This window comes from Rhipicephalus sanguineus, chromosome 11, assembly GCF_013339695.2.
Source record: "Rhipicephalus sanguineus isolate Rsan-2018 chromosome 11, BIME_Rsan_1.4, whole genome shotgun sequence".
Classification (NCBI taxonomy): domain Eukaryota; kingdom Metazoa; phylum Arthropoda; class Arachnida; order Ixodida; family Ixodidae; genus Rhipicephalus; species Rhipicephalus sanguineus.
Genome location: NC_051186.1, coordinates 131,754,100 through 131,774,152, shown reverse-complemented (window position 1 = coordinate 131,774,152; position 20,053 = coordinate 131,754,100). Strand labels below are relative to the sequence as shown.

Below are 20,053 nucleotides of genomic sequence, written 5' to 3'. Positions count from 1 at the left end.
TCAGTTTTCGCTCTTTTCCTTTGCAGACTTGTCAGCTACAAGTTGATCTTTTTTTACAGCGAAAGCTGTTATGAGATCATTTCACCGGCCGTTTTTGGCGCCGTAGTTGTCCGCCGCCGCCGCCGGTGTCCGTAACCACTATCGCTCGAAATAAGAAAAAAAAAACGAAATAAGAAAAAAATTCCAGGATGGAACGAGGTTCGAACCTGGGCCCTCTGCGTGGGAGCCCAGTATTCAACCTCTGAGCCATGCCGGTGCTTGAAACTGCCTTGCAAAAAGACCCTATACAGTCTTCATGTCGGGAAGGAACCACATTAACATGTGTAATGTAGCGTGGTAGAAGAGTAAAATAACAACCAAGTGTCACACAATGCGAATTCTGTAACCAGGCGTCACACAATGCGAATTGCGCAGCGAGTGAGTTGTTGAATGCTTCCAACCCATTACAAAGGGCTCTGCCATAATTCTTCGTCGTCATTAGCCACAGCATCAACAAAGCGCACATAATGCCTTACAGGTGTTTAGCAGATACTACGGTTCTGCGCAGAATGACTAAAAATTGCGTAGTGGCTGCTTCCTTCCTTCACAAAATTTATGATTTATAGCGTAGTGGGTTCCGCGCAAGTGCACTTCTATTGGTTGCCAAGGAAGCCCATAAGGCTCCCATGATCCATTTCCTCAGGGTCTCAATAAAATTAATTCCCTTTCTCTATCTTTTTCTCACGTTAGCGTATGTTATAAAGTGTGGTGGGGGAATGAAATAACGACCGGGCGTCACACAATGCGAAGTACGTAACTAGTGGGTCATTTAAAGCTTCCAACCCATTACAAAAGGCTCAGTCATAATTCTTCATCGTCATCAGTCGTCGCATCATGAAACTGCACATAATGCCTTAAAGATGGTACCTCGCTTCTCCGCAGAATGACGAGTAATGTCGTGGTGGGTGCTTCCAACTTCACAAAAATTATCGTTTGTGGCGTAGTGGGTACGTTGCTAGTGTAGTTGTATTAGTAGCCACAAGAGAGTTTATAACGGGCTCTAGAAATGCCGCTCTTCGAGCTTTCGCTGTGACTGTGCTGCGCTTTCCGCGCAGGCCTGGCGTTTTTTTCTTTTGCAAAAGTTATTTAATAACGTGTTAGCTGCTGCACTTAGGAGATGGTGCATTACTACTCGCGGGGTGTCTCCATTCTCACACACATCGAAATCGATGCTGTCAATTATTAAATCATGTGTGAGTGCCAAAAGAGCCTCCTTTTGATTTGGCAGAGCATGAAATTGTGTTGCATGCTGTTCACTTCTAAGTTTGTCTAGAACTATTTCTGCTGTAAGAACAGCGTTTATTATTGCAGGCAGAGGAAACTTGAGACCGCCACGGTTCATGGCCTGCACCAATTCTCCACCTTCAACCTCAACGTTTTCTTCTAGCATCAAATTTCCTTTGCAAGCCATGCATGCAAGTTTTTTTAATGCAGCATGGGCACAGTAACCAGCAACGTAGGTGGTTGCATGGAGATTCTGTGCCTTCTTGTCTAAGTCAGAGTATGCGACCTCAGTGTCAAAGATGTCGAGCACATCATCATTTACTGCCACTGCGGTTGTTGTAGTTTCAATTTCTGGGAGCTCCAGAATATTTTGCAGACGAAGTTTTCGCTCAAGACTCATACACCTGTCTAATGGATACGTGGTACTGGGCACCGGAGAGTTGGCGATACTTGCCAAACCTGTCTTCCAAACAATCGGTTTGAAACTTTCCTAACAATATATAGTCTAAGTGCATTTCCTCTAAGCAATACTTAGTCACCTTTACTAAAGTGTCTGTCGTGAGACGGAGGGCACTGTGCGTCTCCCTTGTCAGTATGCCTGTGTCAAACTTGGGAGCTACCGCAACAAAAAATATACAAAAAAACCGTCGAATCGGGCTCGCCTTTTTCGTGGAAAGCTGCATCGTCTCCGCTGTAAAGAGTGCGTCCGTTGGAAGTGCGTCCGTTGCGCGGCGGCGGCGGCGGCGGCGGCGTGATCTCTCTTGACTCTTCGGCGGCGACGCGAGCGGCGTGACCAAAAACAGGCGGCGGCGGCGCACACTTGTAGTCGAGATATAACATTCCAGAAGCTGGAAACCTTGATTTCCGGAACTCGCTCCAACAGAGCCTGGAAAGTGTCGATGTTGTTTGTCGATTCTTCCTCCTCGTGGGTCTGAAGTGATGCGGCGATGGCTTCCCGCAAGGACGCTGTTTCAAGGCGCATCGTCTTTTCACTAGGTGCCTCTCGAGACGTGGCTGTAGCGGGTGCGGAGAGGTACGCGGGACAGTTCGGGAAAACACTAGGTACGGCTTCGGGGATTAGGCGAGCAATTTTGAGTTTTGCCTCGACGACGTTGCCTGTTTTCGAGTCCACATAACTAGAAGTCCGAATGTCTGACGCTCGGAAGTGCCGTTCGCTGACCTGGACACCAAACACAAAGAAGTTGGCATATTTAGGAGAGCTAACATGACGAGTGAAACAGCGAACACAATACTTAAAACCCGCGTCGCGCAGCATGTCAGCGTTTAAAGATAGCGAAAAAAAAATGCCACGATTTTGCGACTTACCACTAAGCGTTTTCCGGGCACGAAATCAGCACGTGGAATGGCTTTTAACCATTGCCTTCTTCTGTCAGCGTCAGCGGGGAATGTGAACACGTGCACAGCCTTCTCCCCGTCGTAGTTCCCGCGACAGCCGGGAACACAGCAGTGCCCTGGCATTTCGACGAATAGCCCAGAAAATGTCACACGAACATTTCACTTTTAAGGTTGTATCCCTCGATTGTCATCCAACAATTCGCCGCCGGAGCCGAACTTCAGCAAATGGCAAAGGAACGACGAAGAAACACATGCAACGTGCACGAAAGACATGTGCAAACTTGACGACGTCCACAGCAATGGCGATGTCTCATCTCGCATTACTGTTTTGAAATTATTTTTTATAAAAAGCTGCCCAATTATAATTTTTTCAATTGTGCATTAGCAAAAACAGACCCAAAAGTTTTCGCACTGTGCAAGGTGGATTTTGCGCTTTGTGTATTAGTCAAAATTATTATTTTGTTTTTTATGCGAAAGTGCGCCTCCGAGTACTCAGTATTCATGTGGTTTGAAACGGCGCGGGAATCGCCGGTGAGAGAACGACTGCAGCGGTCACCAGGGGGCGCTGCATCGCCGGTCGCGGCAGGGACTTTAGGTCGCGGTAGAGTCACTGGAAAATTTCAGAGTACCGCAAAGGTAGGCTGCACGCGGGCAACATTGGGCGGCGGCGGCCATTTCCCTTCCGGACCGTCCGGCGCGTTGGTAGTGTGTGTTGTGAAGTGACCGATCTTTGCGCCTCGATGCCGTGTTACGCTCGGCGTAACTGCAATATGTGTGTGTGTTTCTTCAAAAGGATATCAGAAGTGATTCTGAATCGTCGACAGTCATGAATCGACTGCGCGGTAAGCGGTGTAGCTAATGAAACGTGCGGCGAATGTTGCCATGTGCTCGCGAGCTCTCTTCGTGGCTTCATTGGTCTCTTTTCGTTTCACGGCCGGGTGTGTTCGCAAGGTCCGGAGCTGTAAGCATAGATGCATTAGCTCATTGACTTCGTGCGAGATGCCATTTACTTCGACACTTGGTGAATATTGACTATTTGCGCTAGCTTTGCAGTCGGTGTTCAGGTTCACTTCATAGCGCATTCGAGAACATTATCGAACATCGAGAACAATCAGCATTGCGTCCTTCAACTGATCGCTGACGCATACTTTACTTGCGCACCATGCTTGCTGTTCAGCTGGGTGTTATCTGTTATAGAAGTGGTGTGTGTACGGTAAGTGGAATTTGTACGTGAAGTATTTGTCTCGGTTCGGAACGCCAGCAGCCGAACGCACGGGTGAATCAGCGTTCGGTAGGTTAGGTGCATCATATTTTGCGAATACGTTGTCATTTCCTAACAGATACGTAGAAAATAGGCCATCAAAAATGAATGACGTCACTACTCAGTTGTTTCATTTCCTGTTTTTTGTCTCCTTAATATTCCCAACGTCGCAGTGCATTTGCAAATATTTTGCTGTGTTCCAACAAAGTTTTTTTTTGTTTTTGGCGTTGCCAGCGCGTAAACAGCTGGGGTTCGTGAGAAGATAAGCCTTTTTTTTTTTGCTGTGACCATTTCTCACCCACTAAACAGTATTGTAAGGGTACGCTCGGCGCAATGCAGCATTAGCAACATTCTTTTTTGAAAAAAATAAAATACGCTTAATAACATTGCCTTATGCCAAGTTTATCAACAGAGTTCTACGCTTCAGTTTTGCGCAGTGGCAAATGATTATGCGACAGTTGCCTTCAAGGTATACCACTAAACACTTATTTTAATAAATCTTCGATTTCGCTCTCGTGGGTGAGACGCTGACAACTCGGATAGCATGCGTAATCTGTTCAACAGATCGATATAAACAGCCGAGCAATAGGTATGTAGTTTTCAATATCGCTGACCATGGCGAACCGAAAAGGGGAAGTATCCTGTTGCATGAGAGCTTTTTCAGCAAAGTTTGTGTAGTTCACTGCAGAAAGGAGTGTTATTCGAGGGGGGCGAATTCATTCCGGCCAACTATGCAGCCACGTAGAACGGCGCTCTTTCATATTACTTTTTTCCACACGGCATGCAAAATTAAACGAGATTCCGAGAGTAGCTCACCAGCAACGTTCGATTGCTGGTGAGCTGCTGTCTTCTGACATCTGCATGACGCGTTAAAAAAAGCGACGAAGTACTTCTAGGGACCGTGGTACTGCTAAATGTCCGGCCGCGCTTTGCATTCAACGCGCCTGCACCCAAAACGCTTGGAAGGGATATGGCGGCGAGAGGTCACGTGATGCGAGTAAGTAAGTCAGTCGCGTCGGCGGCGGCGCGCGGAAAACAGATGCGATACTCTGAAATTTTTCTAGTGACTCTAGGTCGCGGTAAGGTCCCTATATTTTTAAAGGTAGCGACAACTACACGCGCTCCCTCTCGATGGGTCCAAGGAGCAGCGATAGCAGACGACGCGCCGCTCGCTCCCGTGCATACTGCGGGCGCCTGAAACCGAACTCGGTGCTCGCTTGAACCGTTAAATTATTAATATTTGTGGCCTAAGATGCTCATCAGTTATCAAACTACAGGGAGAGTAACTTTAACGAGCACGGAGCACGTTAAATATTGAAATAAAACGCGTGCGTTTCCGAAGCAGGTTCCGAGCGGGTTCCCCACAGCAACTGTCATGCAGGGCATTTATTTTTGTTATTTGCATATTTTGACATTCAGCGTAATTTGAAGGACAGGTCGTGTTTGGGTGAGTTAGAAGCGCTTATTTTCTAGTTCGAATAAAATAGGCAGGTATTGAGCGTACTGCTACTTTCGGAAACTTCATCGGGCACCTAGCGCTCTTGTATTGCGTAGCGCAAAATACGCGCTATTATTGGATTGAATGCGTTTGTCAGCGTTCAGAAGTCTTCCCACGGTTACACGGTATTTTTAACTAAGCTTATTTTGTTTACACTCTAATAGGTTTACTTAGAAGAAGGGATATTCCACAAATGCAGTTGCACTGCATTTGAGGAATATAAGCAACTTGAGTACATTTCAAGATCTAGGAAATATAGCATGCCCACTAGTGTCTCGCCCATTTTAATGTTGAACTGTTTTTAACAACGTATATTTATCCAAAGCCGTCCCCCTTTTACTACCCCCGCTGCCTCCGTGTCCCGCAGATATAAAGGTACGTTGCAATGTTACCCAGTGCAATTTCAAATAAATTTGGGGTATGTATACACGTACAGGCCCTAAAACCAGACTACAACCAGGAAAGCTGAGTTAGGTGCCTTTTTGTAGAGATGCAAGGGAACAAAAGAGCACTTATTGAAAAACTGGGTTTTATTGCATGAACTCATAACAAACTTTTTCTTTGGAAGTTTTGATGTGAGCACTGATCCCCCCTCATTCGCTTGCAGGGTGGCTTCCTTTCCTTCTGCCTTGGAAAATTAGCAAGGATGCTTGGTGCGGCATATATGGTTCGAATTTATTCCTCCCAGTGTCTTGCAACTATAATTTATTCGAACTTCTCAAAAGCATTGTGATCCTCTAGGGAAAACATTACGCGGAATGCTTCAACGAAGAAGCCTTAATCGATCTCGCACACAGCATTGCGGCAAAACACGGCAAGGCAGGCACGTAGCCAGGATTTTTTTTCGGGGGGGGGGGGGGGGGCCCAAGGCCTAATTATTCGCAAGAAAGTCTTTTCATGGCAAAAAGAAAAAAAATTGCCCGGGAACATAAAAGGCTGGACGAATTTCGGGGGGGGGCCCGGGCCCCCCGCCCCCCCCCCCCCCCCCCCTTGCCTACGTGCCTGCGGCAAGGTGTGGCAAAAAACTAATCCCGAATGCTCATTTTCCTGTGAGCTTATAGTGTTGAAGCCACCCCAGTGAGAAAAACAAAGGCAGCTTTATTGGGTTCCGAGCAATTTAATGTTAGAGATACGGAGTGTGACTCTGCATTGACTACTATGCACAAATATACGGCATAAAGAACGTCGAAGCAATAATATCGTTGCTAAGATAATGCTCATGTATATGCACTGTTAAGGCGTTTATTGACGGCGGGATTGACGGCGACGATGCACAACGACAGAGCGCAGACTCTCACGAGCACGAGCACGAGGGGCGTGCTCTCCGAGAAGAGGCGAAGAGGGCGACCCACTAGGAGGCGCTCGAGAGGACGACCCATTAGAGCGTTCCAATGCTTCTCTACAGTGGTAGGAACCGAGAGCCATACGGGCGCTCCAGGGAGGAACGTGAGTGCAGAAGTGTTGGTGGCACTGCGAATGCTCTTCTGACGCTCTTGGTCCTGCGTAGTAAAGGTCCTGGCAAGCTCGCGACACTCCTCAGCAAGTCTGGCTGTGGCAGAACTAGGTGCACACTCAGATCGATCCGGCTTGTATGGAAGGATTGTGTCGATTGTGTGCGACGGGTGCCTGCCGTACAATAAGAAAAAGGGTGAGAAACCAGTGGTGCTTTGAGGGGCGGTATTGTAGGGGTAGGTGACGAAAGGCAGAATCGAATCCCAATTTGTGTGATCGGCGGCGACGTACATCGAGAGCATGTCGCCGAGCGTGCGGTTAAAGCGTTCGGTGAGGCCATTCGTCTGCGTGTGGTAGGCAGTAGTTTTGCGGTGAACAACGTTGCACTCTTTGAGGATGGCTTCGACGACTTCCGACAGGAAGACACGGCCTCGATCGCTGAGCAGCTCCTGGGGTGGACCGTGGCGCAGCATGAACCGGTGGAGCAGAAAGGAGGCTACATTGCGCGCTGTAGCCGCTGGGAGGTCGGCAGTTTCGGCGTATCGCGTAAGGTGGTCTACAGCGACGATGGCCCAGCGGTTACCAGCCGACGTCAGAGGAAGTGGCCCATACAAATCGATGCCAACGCGCCGAAACGGCCGGTCAGGGCAAGGTAAAGGTTGGAGACCTGCTGGTGACAGATGTGTTGAAGTCTTACGGCGCTGACAATCGATGCACGAGCGAACGAACTTCTGCACGTAGCGGTACATCCCTCGCCAAAAGTACCGTTGGCGAATGCGGTGGTATGTTTTCGATACCCCAGAGTGCGCACACTGCGGATCAGCGTGGAACGATTCGCATATGTCAGAACAGAGACTGCGGGGTATTACTAGTAGCCACTGGCGGCCGTCGGCGTTGTAATTGCGTCGGTGAAGGAGGTCGTCGCGAATGGCGAAATGATGGGCTTGGCGACGCAACGCGCGAGTGGATGGTGTTGCCGATGGATCAGTGAGCAAGTCTATCAGTGAAGCGATCCACTGATCCTTGCGCTGTTCGGTAGCGATGGTGTGAATGTCGATGGAAGAAACGGCATTGTGAGACATTGAGCTGTGGGTATTGTCGTCAGGCAAGGGGGAGCGCGAGAGTGCGTCGGCGTCAGCATGCTGGCGTCCGTTGCGGTACAGCACGCGGATGTCGTAGTCCTGTAGGCGAAGTGCCCAGCGGGCGAGGCGGCCTGATGGATCCTTCAATGATGACAACCAGCATAGTGCATGGTGGTCGGTGATGACATCAAATGGGCGGCCATACAAATAAGGTCGGAACTTCGTAAGGGCCCAGATGATTGCCAGGCATTCCTTTTCGGTGACGGTGTAATTGGTCTCGGCTTTGGTAAGCGTACGACTTGGATATGCCACGACATATTCAGGGAACCCTGGCTTGCGCTGCGCAAGAACAGCGACAAGGCCAACACCGCTGGCGTCTGTGTGTACCTCAGTAGGGGCCCTAGGGTCGTCGTGGCGTAGTATGGGAGGCGACGTCAACAAACGACGGAGCTTCGCGAAAGCTTCGTCACACTCTGACGACCACGAATTGAGCGGCCCAGTACTTCCGAGGAACTTCGTCAGCGGCGATATGATAGTCGCGAAGTTTCGAATGAAGCGCCGAAAGTAGGAACACAGTCCTACGAAACTGCGCAGTTCCTTGACGGACGTAGGTTTGGGGAACTCGGTCACGGCCCGAAGCTTGGCGGGATCGGGGAGAATACCGTCCTTGGACACGACGTAACCGAGTATTGTCAGGTGCCGTGCTGCAAATCGGCACTTCTTGAGATTCAATTGTAGACCGGCTTCGCTCAAACGCGTCAAAACATGCCGCAGGCGTTGAAGATGTGTGGGGAAGTCCGGAGCGAAAACAACGACGTCGTCGAGGTAGCATAAGCATGTGTGCCATTTCAGGTTGCGCAGAACGGTATCCAACATGCCCTCAAAGGTGGCGGGCGCATTACACAGCCCAAACGGCATGACGTTGAATTTGTACAAGCCGTCGGGCGCGACAAAGGCGGTCTTCGGTCGAGCGTCATCAGCCATAGGTACTTGCCAGTACCCTGAGCGCAAATCGAGAGATGAAGAGAACTCTGCTCCTTGCAGGCTGTCAATCGCGTCGTCTATTCGCGGTAGTGGATACACGTCCTTGCGAGTGATCTTGTTAAGTCGTCGGTAGTCCACACAGAACCGCACAGAAACGTCCTTCTTCGCAACAAGAACGACAGGAGACGCCCAGGGGCTGTTAGAAGGTCGAATAACATCGCGGCGAAGCATCTCGTCGACTTGCTCGTCGATTACACGGCGTTCTGTGGGAGATACGCGATATGGACGTTGCCGCAGTGGCGGCTGGGTGCCAGTGTCGATGCGATGCGTAACGGCGGACGTGCGGCCGAGAGAAGTTTGAGCGACATCGAAAGAAGAGCGAAATTCTTCCAACAGGCCCAGAAGCTGGGAACGCTGGACTGGCGTAAGGTTGTCAGCAATGGAGGAACCAAATACATCAGCGGGTGATGAACCAGACATGGAAACAGCACCGAGCGTACTGGAACTGTGGCAGTGCATTTCATATGGTTCGTCCATAACTTGTGCGTCTTCGAAGGGTTCCACGCTACCGAGACATTCCCCTTGCACCAACGTGACACTGTACGGGGATGGATTGATAACAAAAATAGAGGTGCTGCCCTGAGTGGCTTGCACGGTCGCGAAAGGCACCAGCAAGCCTTTCCTCGTGCAAACACGGTCAGATGGCGAGAGGAGCGCAACGGAGTCGGAGAGACTTGCGCAGTAGACTGACACCGCCGTTGACGAGTTTGCAGGCACCTTGGTGTCGTCTTTGACATGTACCTTGCCCGCAGCCAATGGATTGTCTCCGGCGTCCAATCAGAGAACGGTGAGAGCTCTATTTTGGCTGGTGCGCAATGAATGACGGCGTCGTGGACGGAGAGAAAATCCCATCCTAGGATGACGTCGTGAGAGCAGGCAGGAAATATGATCAATTCGACGGCGTAGAGAGCATCCTGAATAATGACGCGGGCGGTGCACACCGCTGTAGGGTGGATACTTTGGGCGCTGGCTGTACGGAGGGAGAGACCGGAAAGTGGCGTCGTCACTTTTCGCAGTAATCGGCTAAGTTTGGCGTCCATGACGGATACGGCGGCTCCAGTGTCGATAAGGGCAGATGCGCGAACACCGTCCACAAACACGTCTATCACGTTCGATGGGCTTCGCTGAGGGCTTTCGCAGTTCGATAGCGTCGCAGCCCTTGCCTCGTGGACTGCGACGACTAGTTTTCCTGGTCACGTGAGACTGGACGTGGCCGCATCGGCGACAGTGAGCGACGTCGTGGAGACGGTGACCGGCGGGTAGATGTTGCGGGGCGGGACGTCGGTGACATAGGCGGCGCTTGGTCATAAAAAGATCACAGCATATCCACGGAGTGAATGATGATGAGTGGGCGAAACTGCGGAGGTTCATCGGTAAACCGTGAATCTTCCGTGAATTCTGCCCAGTACATCATCACCGACGTGAGATAGGGCGCGTTTATACTAAAGGTTCGATGAGTTATGACGACTTGCAGCTCACTTTAATTTTACATGTACGCTGTGAATTTTCATTGTTTAGAAAAGCATTGCTTTAGAAAACATCTGGCGTCTTTCGTTAAGCAGCTGGCGTCTTTTCCTTTTGCTTTAGAAACAACTGGCGTTCTTCCGTTTTGCTTTTACAAAACATCTGGCGTCTTTCGTAGGTTTATTTCATCAATCAACGGCGTTTTGAACAAAATTTTTATTGTTTAATCACGCACAGGAGAAATCTCACCAGGCACTACCTTGGAGGTAAAGAATGGCTGCTAATGGGAATGAGAGACAGAAGAAGTCGGCTTTTAGCTACCGCTGCGAATTTTTTATTGTTCAACAACGCACAGGAAAAATCTCCCACCGGCACCACCTTGGAGGTCAAAGCGTAAGACTGGTTACGGACTACGACTACGACTACGAGGGACGAACGGGTGCCGCCTTAAGGAGCTTCGCCCCTAATAAGGTCGGCTTGATTGGCTGGGGAGGGCTGATGCGACCCGAGGCGGCTCCATGCGATTGCAGTAGCGTGCGACGTGACCGGCGCAACCGCACGCGAAGCAGATGGGGCGGTTGTCGGAAGTGCGCCAGCGGTTCGCGGGCCCCATCCATGTCGCAGAACGGGATGGACGAGACGGCTGCTGATATGAGGGAATTGTGGGCAGGAGTCGGGGCCTGGGGACGACGTCGACGTACGTAGGCGGCACAGCCGCGTCGAAGGCCTGGGGTCCGACGACGGCTTCGGCGTAACTTCGCGGTGCAGCCACAGGAATCCCTGGGGGCGGCCTGGCTACAGCTTGCGCGTAGCTTAGTGGCGCATGCACTGGAGGCGGTTGGTGGTATTCAGGAATGACCTCTGCGATTTCCTGCTGAATCGCTCGGCGGAGAGGAGGCAGAAGGGCAGTTGGCGGCTGGTCAACATGCTGCGGTGGAGCGAAAGCCAGTAGAGAGACCTGACGGGCAATTTCCTCACGCACGAACGACTTGATTTCGGCGAGCAAGGTGGAGTGGTCGGAAATGGCCGACAAGCCCGCGAGATCAGCATCGCGTGATGGCGGTCGACGGGTCATCAAGCGCTCCCGGCGCAGCTCCTCGTAGCTTTGGCACAGCGTGATGACCTCTGCCACTGTGCGAGGGTTTTTGGCCAGCAGCATGGTGAAGGCATCGTGGTCGATGCCTTTCATAACATTCCTGATTCTGTCAGACTCCGGCATGCTCGCGTCGGCTTTTTTGCACAAGTCAAGGATGTCTTCAATGTAGCTCGTGAACGATTCACCGGCCTGTTGTGCCCGTTCACGTAACCGCTGTTCGGCTTGCAGCTTACGGACGGCAGGGCGGCCAAACACGTCGACGATGGCGGTCTTGAAATCGGACCACGTCGGGAAATCGGATGCATGGTTGTTGTACCACATGCCTGCCACACCCGCGAGGTAGAAAACCAAGTTGCTCAGCTTGCCTGCTTCGTCCCATTTATTGGGGACACTCACCCGTTCGTAAATCGCGAGCCAGTCCTCCACGTCAGTGCCATCCGCGCCGGTGAAGACAGGAGTGTCGCGGATGCGGGGGACACCGGGACAAGCGGTCGGAGCAGGAGGCGGCGTTTGCTGAGCGGCGTCTTGCGGCATGGTAGATGGCACGGTACGGGATCGAAGCTCCAGAGGCATGGAATGGAGACCGAAGTTGCGGTGACGGTACAGCACTCTCCACCACTTTGTTACTTCTCTACAGCACGAACAAAAGCACGCCGGCCAGGCCAAAGGCTGCTTGAAGTTATAACCATTACAAAATCACTTAGTTCGCATAGCCGGATGTTTTCTGTGGGCACAAATTTCTTGTGACTGATGTTGTTGGGCCTTCCTTCAGCATATATTTTTCTCACCGCGAGGAACGAAAGAAAAAAAAGAAAAGCTTTTTCTGTCCTCCGCGCGGGGTGGCAACCGAAGATATAGAGACCAGACATACAAGCACGTCACGCTCCACACATTCAATTCAAACGCCGAATTCCTGCGTCCACTCAATTTCAGGTACATAAACGCTTCTAGTTTGCTACAACAATGCGATAGAGGCACGTGAAGTACTCTCTACTTGCTAAAATCGCCCCACTCCACGCTTGAAAACACAGTGATCCGTACCTGTCGCCGGCACAGCGCTGCCGCCGCTGGACCCTTTGGGCGGGGCGCGAAGGAGAAAAGGTCACGTGTCGCCAAACGACCTATCGCAGGGCGTGGCGGCTGGATCAAGACCTTTCGCTACTAGAGAGTTTTAGTTTAGCGCGCGCAAACCTGTACGTACGCAACGGCCGCGCGCTGCGTACGTTAGAGTTGAGGCTGTCTCCTACATTTTTAGTTTACCGTACGCAACAACCGAAACGTGGACTGCGTCTAGGCGTCAGCGCCTTCGTCTCGGCGTGTTTTTCTGCGCCATCTAGTGGCTAAGAAATAAACTACAATAGCCAATCATAGTTGACACAAGTCAAGGCACGAGACAAGCCAAGATTTTACGATGGCGCAAATTTTGTTGAGGTTATCTGTGGTGAACGGTGACGGTTGGTACGACTTCTACGAGGCGAGCAGCAGCGAGGGAGGAAAAATGCCTTCCAGCATCCTTTCGAGTCAGCGCCTTTTGGCCACTCTTTCATGGGAAGAGGTAGACGATTTGATGCTCAGAAACCGAGAGCGGTGGCTTTTGAGGGGCGACTGCAGTCTCGACGACATCGAATATCTCCTGCATCTTTGCAGCGATCACTGTCCACTGCACTGCACTCTAAAAAGTTTTCGGGAGTAACTGCACCGTTCACCCGAAAAGGGCGCTTTACTCCCACAAAGGACGAACTGAAGAAGCATTGCGTGCCGTGCGCAAAGTTCGGAGGGTGACTGCTTAGTCCTTGGTCGAAATGGGAGGAACGGGAGGATGAATGGAAGCACTTACTCCCGCACGCCTCGAGAAGGGGAGGGAGGGACGCGGGCGGTGAAGGGGTGAGCTGGCCGATCTTCTTTTACTACTAAGAAGTGTCAGTGCCTGGAAAATGTTCGTTCGTTTCTTGCCAGCAATCAGGTGCGTAGCCGGAGGGGGGGGGGGGAGGGTTCAAACAACACCACCTAGACTAGCTTAAGGCCTCTTCACCCCTCTCCACACCAGCGCGCTACGTCACACTAATCCTGCTCAACAGAACCTCTTCTGCCGCACCTGCGTTTTGCCCCTTTCATTTCGTGTGCTCGGCCAAATCGGCAGGACATTTTTTTCGTCGCGAAGATGCACGTGGTGCGGACGTTTTCTATTTCTTGTGAGCGTTTTCTTCTGAATTTTCATTTAGGCTGTAGATTTGCTGGCGAGTGGTACTACGTGATTGTGCGTTTGTGCTAGTGGTGTTTTCGTGTATCGTGAAGTGAACCGCTGTGGAACGTTCCTCGTGTGACATTCCTTGATCCACACGTGGTCGTGCGCTTCCAGCGACACGGGCCGCTGTCGCGGCCTCCGCTGTAAAGGAAATTATGACCGTGGACCAAAGGTTCATGTGTTTTCATTTCCAAGGGACGTTGACCGGAAGGATAAGTGACTGCGAGCAATTCAAATGAAGGATTTCACTCCAAGCGTCCATTTGAAGGTAAGTAAACATAAGTAACAATTACAAACAAGCAATGCATATTTTAATGGTTTTGCCTCACGTATTACATTACGCGTGCTTCGTGCTTAGGCGATAGTATTTAAGATTTATCAATAGTACACGGGAACAACTTGGTGAACAATTCTTAGGTAAGGTGGTATAGAAACGTCAATGTCATTCACTGCACAGACAAGCTGTTGAGTTAATATTTTTATTTCACTGTTGTAAAGCCGCAGTGAGTCGATTAGTGGTAATTTTCAGAATATCACTTTTACCCTGACATTTTATATGCTATGTTTTGTTAAAAATATAGGTATGCGAGCTTCACTTCCATACAAGTGATTTCGTCACCACGTTGAGCCACTGCGATGAGACTACAGGAAGAAGACTCGAAGTTCTAAGTGACAGAGCTCGCCTCAGGGAAGATGCTGTGCCCACAGTTTTCCCCAACTGTCCGTAACTGTGATGCGCTTAGTGAATGCAGCGACGAAAACACAGTTGAACAATTTCTGCAAAGTGAAAAAAATGGTGCAGTGCAGTATGACGCCCAGAAAAAAAGAGCTGCCATACGCAAAGCAAATACATTAAAAAAGAAGTGAAGTGTGCGTGGCGTAGCGACATTTGCGCGGGAACTTGAAGCCACATTGTCACGCGTTTTTTTTTTTTTTTGCGCGGCTTGTATTTCCATCCTTTATTTATTTTTTGGCAATACATTAGTCAAAAAGGACTTGTTTGACATGCTTTTAATATGTGTTAAGGCGATAAAAAAAGTTGACTGGGTACGTAAATGTGTATGTGATTGGATATAGGGAACGTCCGATTTTCAATCGTACACGTGAAAGCATGACCAAATGGCGCTCACCTTTTCTCAAAGCGGGTCAATGCTTTTTGCGATTCCTACTGTAAAATGGTCTTCTGGCACTCTTTTTTACTTGTGGGTCGTTGCTGTAGCCATACTAGTATTCTGTCTGTGCTCGGTTCTTTTATGCCTCCAATGGAATCGCTTACAATAATGTTTTCATCGATAATGCAGTTCTTAACTCCACGGTTTACTCGATTGATGAGATCATGGCCGAGTGTGCCAACGCATGCAGTGGTGGCGAAGTTTAGGAGGAAGGGCTGTGTTTTTGGTCTTTCACTGTTGCAAGACATGCGGCCAATTACAAGCCGCACCAATATCATACTGTGTTGAAAAGACTGAGGAAGTGAGCAGAGAACATCATTGCTTGTGGCATTTTCGCCTGTTCATCCAGCGATAATTTTGTTATTGGGTGTGATGGTCACTTCAAGATACCTGTTATGTGCTGGTCAAGATACCTGTTATGTGCTGGCCATCCAAGGCTTTGGATTTATTCGGAAGAAATGTACGCTCAAGTGATCATGGTAGGAGCTAGCGGCACAAAGGGTATCTAATTAGTGCAGCAAAGTAAGTCTCAAGTCGATCATTCATACCAACTATAGCTCAACTCCCGCCTACTACAATGCATTTGCTTGCCTTGTGCTGATCAGATGTCAAGGAAGTACAAGAGCTTACGCTGCACGATATTTTTTTTTTTTCATGCTTAACCACTGATATGAGATAGTGCATTTCACTACGACCCCTCTGTTAATTTTTTCCCCATTTCATGGCTCCTACATTCTTTTTGCACATGGACTTGAAATCAGCAGGGTTCTAGTTTATACAGTATGCTAGCATGACATGCTGCCTCGAAACAGCAAACGTCTCAATCTTTTTTTCAGAACCAATTGGCTTGCATGTAAATGAGACCAGTCACTAACCTGTGGATAAACTTGTAGCCTTATAACTTGTTAAGAATGTGCCTTCCAGTGTCGAAACATGTTTTGCAAATAAGTTGCAAATTCATGTAAACTATTCTGCTTATTACGAACGCTTGGACTAGTCTAAGCAAATTGGGGTCTTTCATTCCGCTATATTTGTTGGCTATACGTTTAAGTAGCCGCATGATTTTTGACGTTACATCGTCTAATTTGCATATGGTAATAATGAAGCAACAAGCGTTGTGTTAAAATGTGCTCTTTTTTTTTTGTAGGACCCCACCAAGATGCACTACGTGCCTACAGTGACGTTCATTGGAAGTTTATTGACGTCACGGGAATTCATTGTTCGTCTGGAGGGAATCGACTTTAAGGAGGAGAGCCTTATGGCAGCCATTGGCACGCAGATGGCCCTATATTGGACTATGAATATTGTTTTCAAAAAGAGAGCCCAACGTACGTTTGATGTCGACTGTTGAAAGTGAAGAGCGGCTGGCGGCCAACGCCGCTCGTTCAAGTGGCTCTAACTACTTTGAGCCAGTGAACAACAGGCAGGCTGCATGCATGCAATAAAGGATTTTTTTTGCACTAGATCTGGAATACTGTCCTCTACTGGAGCATTAGTGCCACACTTGGCACAACTCGACGAAAATCATGTTCCTCAAAACTATTGTTTTTTCATTTGCAGCTGGGAGAGCTTGACTGCTGGTTTCTTTAGGAGCATTCAATGCGAGCAACCTGCATGCTGCTCCGGTGAAGAATGTTGTAAAAGAGTAACTGTCGCTCCCATGGGGATATGAGAAATAATATGCGTTCCTCCCTGCGGGACTAATGGGAAAAATAACTTGCTCCATTCAGGAGCATTCAGGAAGAGCAAGCGTCGCTCCCTTGGGAGTATTGACAGAGAGCATCCATTCCTCCTTGTAAAGAGTAACCGTCGCTCCCCTGAGAGTATTGAAAAAGATTATCCGTTCCTCCTTTAAGGTGTATTCGGAAAGAGTAACCGTTGCTCCCACGGGAGTATCGGAAAAGACTATCTGTTACTCCTTTGGGGAGTATTGGAAAAGAGTAACCCTTGCTCCCATGGGAGTATTAACAAAGAGCATCCGTTGCTCCAGTAACTATTACTCCCTTGAGGAGTATTTGAAAAGAGTATCTGTTACTCCAATCAGTTACTCCCTGAAGGAGTAACTTCTATGGGGAGTAACAGTTCGTCCCGTCGCAGTTACTCCAAAATACGAGTAATGGGGGTGGCAGGTCAGTTTCTCCGCTAAAGGAGTAACCTCGACCCCCCTTTTCCTCCTTTACTTTTTAGAGTGTGGGTCCGCGAACGGATTCAAGCTACTCACGTAGGCAAGGAGCTCCAAATCGAGGCCAATTCCGAAATGGACGCGGGATTTATTCGCTGCCATGACCGCCGTGCCGCTTGTGCTGCTGTCGGACGCAGCCATTTAGCTTGTCTCGACCGGTCGAGATCTCGCGAGAGAAGCGCCCGTAAGGTACGCAACGACCGTAGCGGGCGCAACGTAAGCGCCGAGATCTAGCGTGCGCATCTCTTGCGCGCGCAAACGCACGCATCTCTCTAAGGTTCAGCGCATGCTCAGTCTTGCTCTCTCTCACCCGTTGCGCGCGCTAAACTAAAACTCTCTACTTTTGAAAGATAGAGGGACGGCGTGTTCGCGGCGGCGTGTTCTCCCGCCGTCGTAGTGTGGTGACGTCACACGCCAGAGCGGCAATTGTGGAGGGGCCTTAAAAGTCTAGGTGGTGTTCGATCGGTGCACCAGTGGAGGGGAGGGCAGGAAAGCCTTGTTGTGTGGGTCCCATTTCATTTGTTTTAGAGCTGGAAGAAGCCTGTTGACATTGCTCTGATGTGGCTCCCAAAACGCAGCTTGCGCGCGGAAGTGGGCGTGCCTTTTCCCTCTGCGGGAGCGCCGCTTTGGAACGACGAGGCGCGCTTGTTGTTGGTCTGTCGTGCTTGGGAGAGGAGGCTTTCCGCGATGTCGGTGCGGCAGCTGAGCCACCCCCCTCCAAGCTGTCCTTGGCTGTCGGACAGGAGGACGGCGCGGCAGCGCCGGCCGAGGGGGAATGTGCGTCTTGCGTCACAGGTCCCTCCTCTGCCTCGTGTGCAGGAAGGGCACGCCTCTCTGTATCCGAGGCAGCTGCTCCGGCTTCTGTCGTGACGTCAGCCGATAGGGGAGAGGGCGTACCAGTCGGGCGTAAGGTCCCTATATTTTAGATAGAGGGACGTTACGCCCGACTGGTCCTTAGAGGGACTTTAGTCGGGCGACCTTTGTCTCTCTCAGGGCTCTCCTGCGGGCTGGTAGGAGAAGTACTAGGAGAGGAGGAGGCTGGCGTCACAGGCATCTTCGATGGAAACTTCGCCTGCAGAAACTGCTCGCCGCTGGCCGCTCGTACGAGTTGCGACGCGCGTTTCTTCGATATTTATTATAAACTTGCTTCTATTGACATCCCTCGGACTGTACTGAGAGCGTATGTTGCTCTCGGTTCGCCATTATTCCCTTTTCTTTTGCGATAGAGTTTGTCGAAAGTCAGTCCGATGGCAGCTTATGCCTGCTCCTTTCTAGTGCGACGCAGTTAACGCTCTCTTTATTTTTTTCTTGGGGGAGGCGGGGGGGGGGTTGAGTTCCTTGCACGTTTTGACAAGCACTACATTTGTTCAGGCCACATCGTATTTTCCCCAATATAACACTTCGCCGAGCCCAAAAGGACGGTGTACCCCTCAAAATATATGGTTTCATACAGTGACCACATATACGGTTACATGCTGCGTAGACCTAACCTAAAATGATTTTGTAGCAAGATTGTGCCCTGCCTTCCACCAGGTAATTAAAACAGTGCACGCTCGCTTCCTAGCCGAGCTTTAACATGCAGGCGTGCTGACTGGGGTTGTGCCATTGCTATGATGAAATGAAACTGTGGGTTTTTGTTCTACTTCGGTCGTTGCACATGGCACAATAGTTTTCTCGGGGTTATTAATAACCACAATTATGCGGTTACAGGTCTGTTAGGCACATGTACAAGCTTCTGTTCCTGACATCAAGCTCTTATTTTCAAGAACTGAAGTACAATATGCAACCATTGATTTACGCACTTTATTCACTTCATGTGCAACGGCTCAGCTTCAGCTGCTTGGCCCTCTGCCGCTTTCCTCCTTTGTCACTGTTCAGTCCTTTCACATAAAAATGATGACGTGTTACAACGTAAAAACTTAATTACTTTCGCTGTGAGAGTAGCTGCGTGCACACGGCAAAAAGTGCTGAACAACTGCCAGCGTATCCATAATGCTGTCAGAGTGCAGCTCGCTCTAGCAAGCACTTTGCAGCATTCGGCACATAGCGACTCTGAAAACATTACCACATTCTCGGAGAGTACTTCGGCATTAGTGGTCAACGCGGCCGTGCAGTATACGACACCGGCGTGTCCAGGAAAACTGTTCTTGCTCCAGTACGGTGAAGGCACTTCTACGTTGACATAAAACTGATTCACATCATCAGATGGTGGAGATGTAGACGCTTGGGGCCATTCTTCACAGCCTGCATCAACAGCGTCGTCGGTGTGTGCAAACGGCCCAGACACCGCATTGTCGGAAGGACAGAATGCGGGCTTTAATTGTCCGTCTAAAGATCCCGATCGTTTCCTCTTACGAGCGGTCCTCTCTTGTGTCGGCTTTTTACTAAGGTAAGCTGGCAGATTTTGTAGAAGAGTCGGCACAGCATCAGCGCAGAGAATGGGTCTCTCGCGAGGTATCCGCTCGAAGTGGAGCTCGCACACTGCGCTGGTGTCTTCCAGGCGCTTGTCCACTTTGCGCAGGTTCTCCTCCCATTCTTTACGCCTGTTCTCATCCTTCGGGACAAACAACGACAGCTTCGGCCCACCTTTCACGCACACGTAGCCTGTTTGGCACCCACGCGCGTAGCAGTGGTTTTGCAGATATTGCGGCATGGCTCAGGCACAAAAGAACATACCGACATCTTGCGTGGTGCGTACGGCTCACAGCTGACCGCAAAAACTCGGCGCTACAACGGCCACAGCAATAGCACGTCGCTCGACAACTGTTGCTGTGCAAGAGCTGGCAGCACTTTCAGCCGCCACGCTACAGTAGCCACGCTCCCCCAAAGTTCTATTGATGGCGATGCCAGCGCAGCCTCCCGGGCGAAGAGAGAAGCACACACTGGCTACGTTTGTGGATCCACCCCACCGCATACCCTCCGCCGGGGAGTAAGCCCA

General features: G+C 50.1%; 1 long non-coding RNA gene across 2 annotated transcripts in view; it reads left to right on the top strand.

The window, feature by feature from the left end:
* The window catches only part of LOC125756379 (uncharacterized), a 62,252-nt gene extending 45,854 nt beyond the window's left edge, over positions 1–16,398 (top strand). Inside the window, exons 2-3 of one of the 2 annotated variants that reach the window (XR_007414516.1) lie at positions 13,957–14,029; positions 16,081–16,398. This is a non-coding gene — a long non-coding RNA (uncharacterized LOC125756379). The remainder of the gene's footprint in view (positions 1–13,956; positions 14,030–16,080) is intronic. The other variant, XR_007414515.1, reaches the window with a different exon arrangement.
* The last annotated feature ends 3,655 nt before the right edge of the window (positions 16,399–20,053 follow it).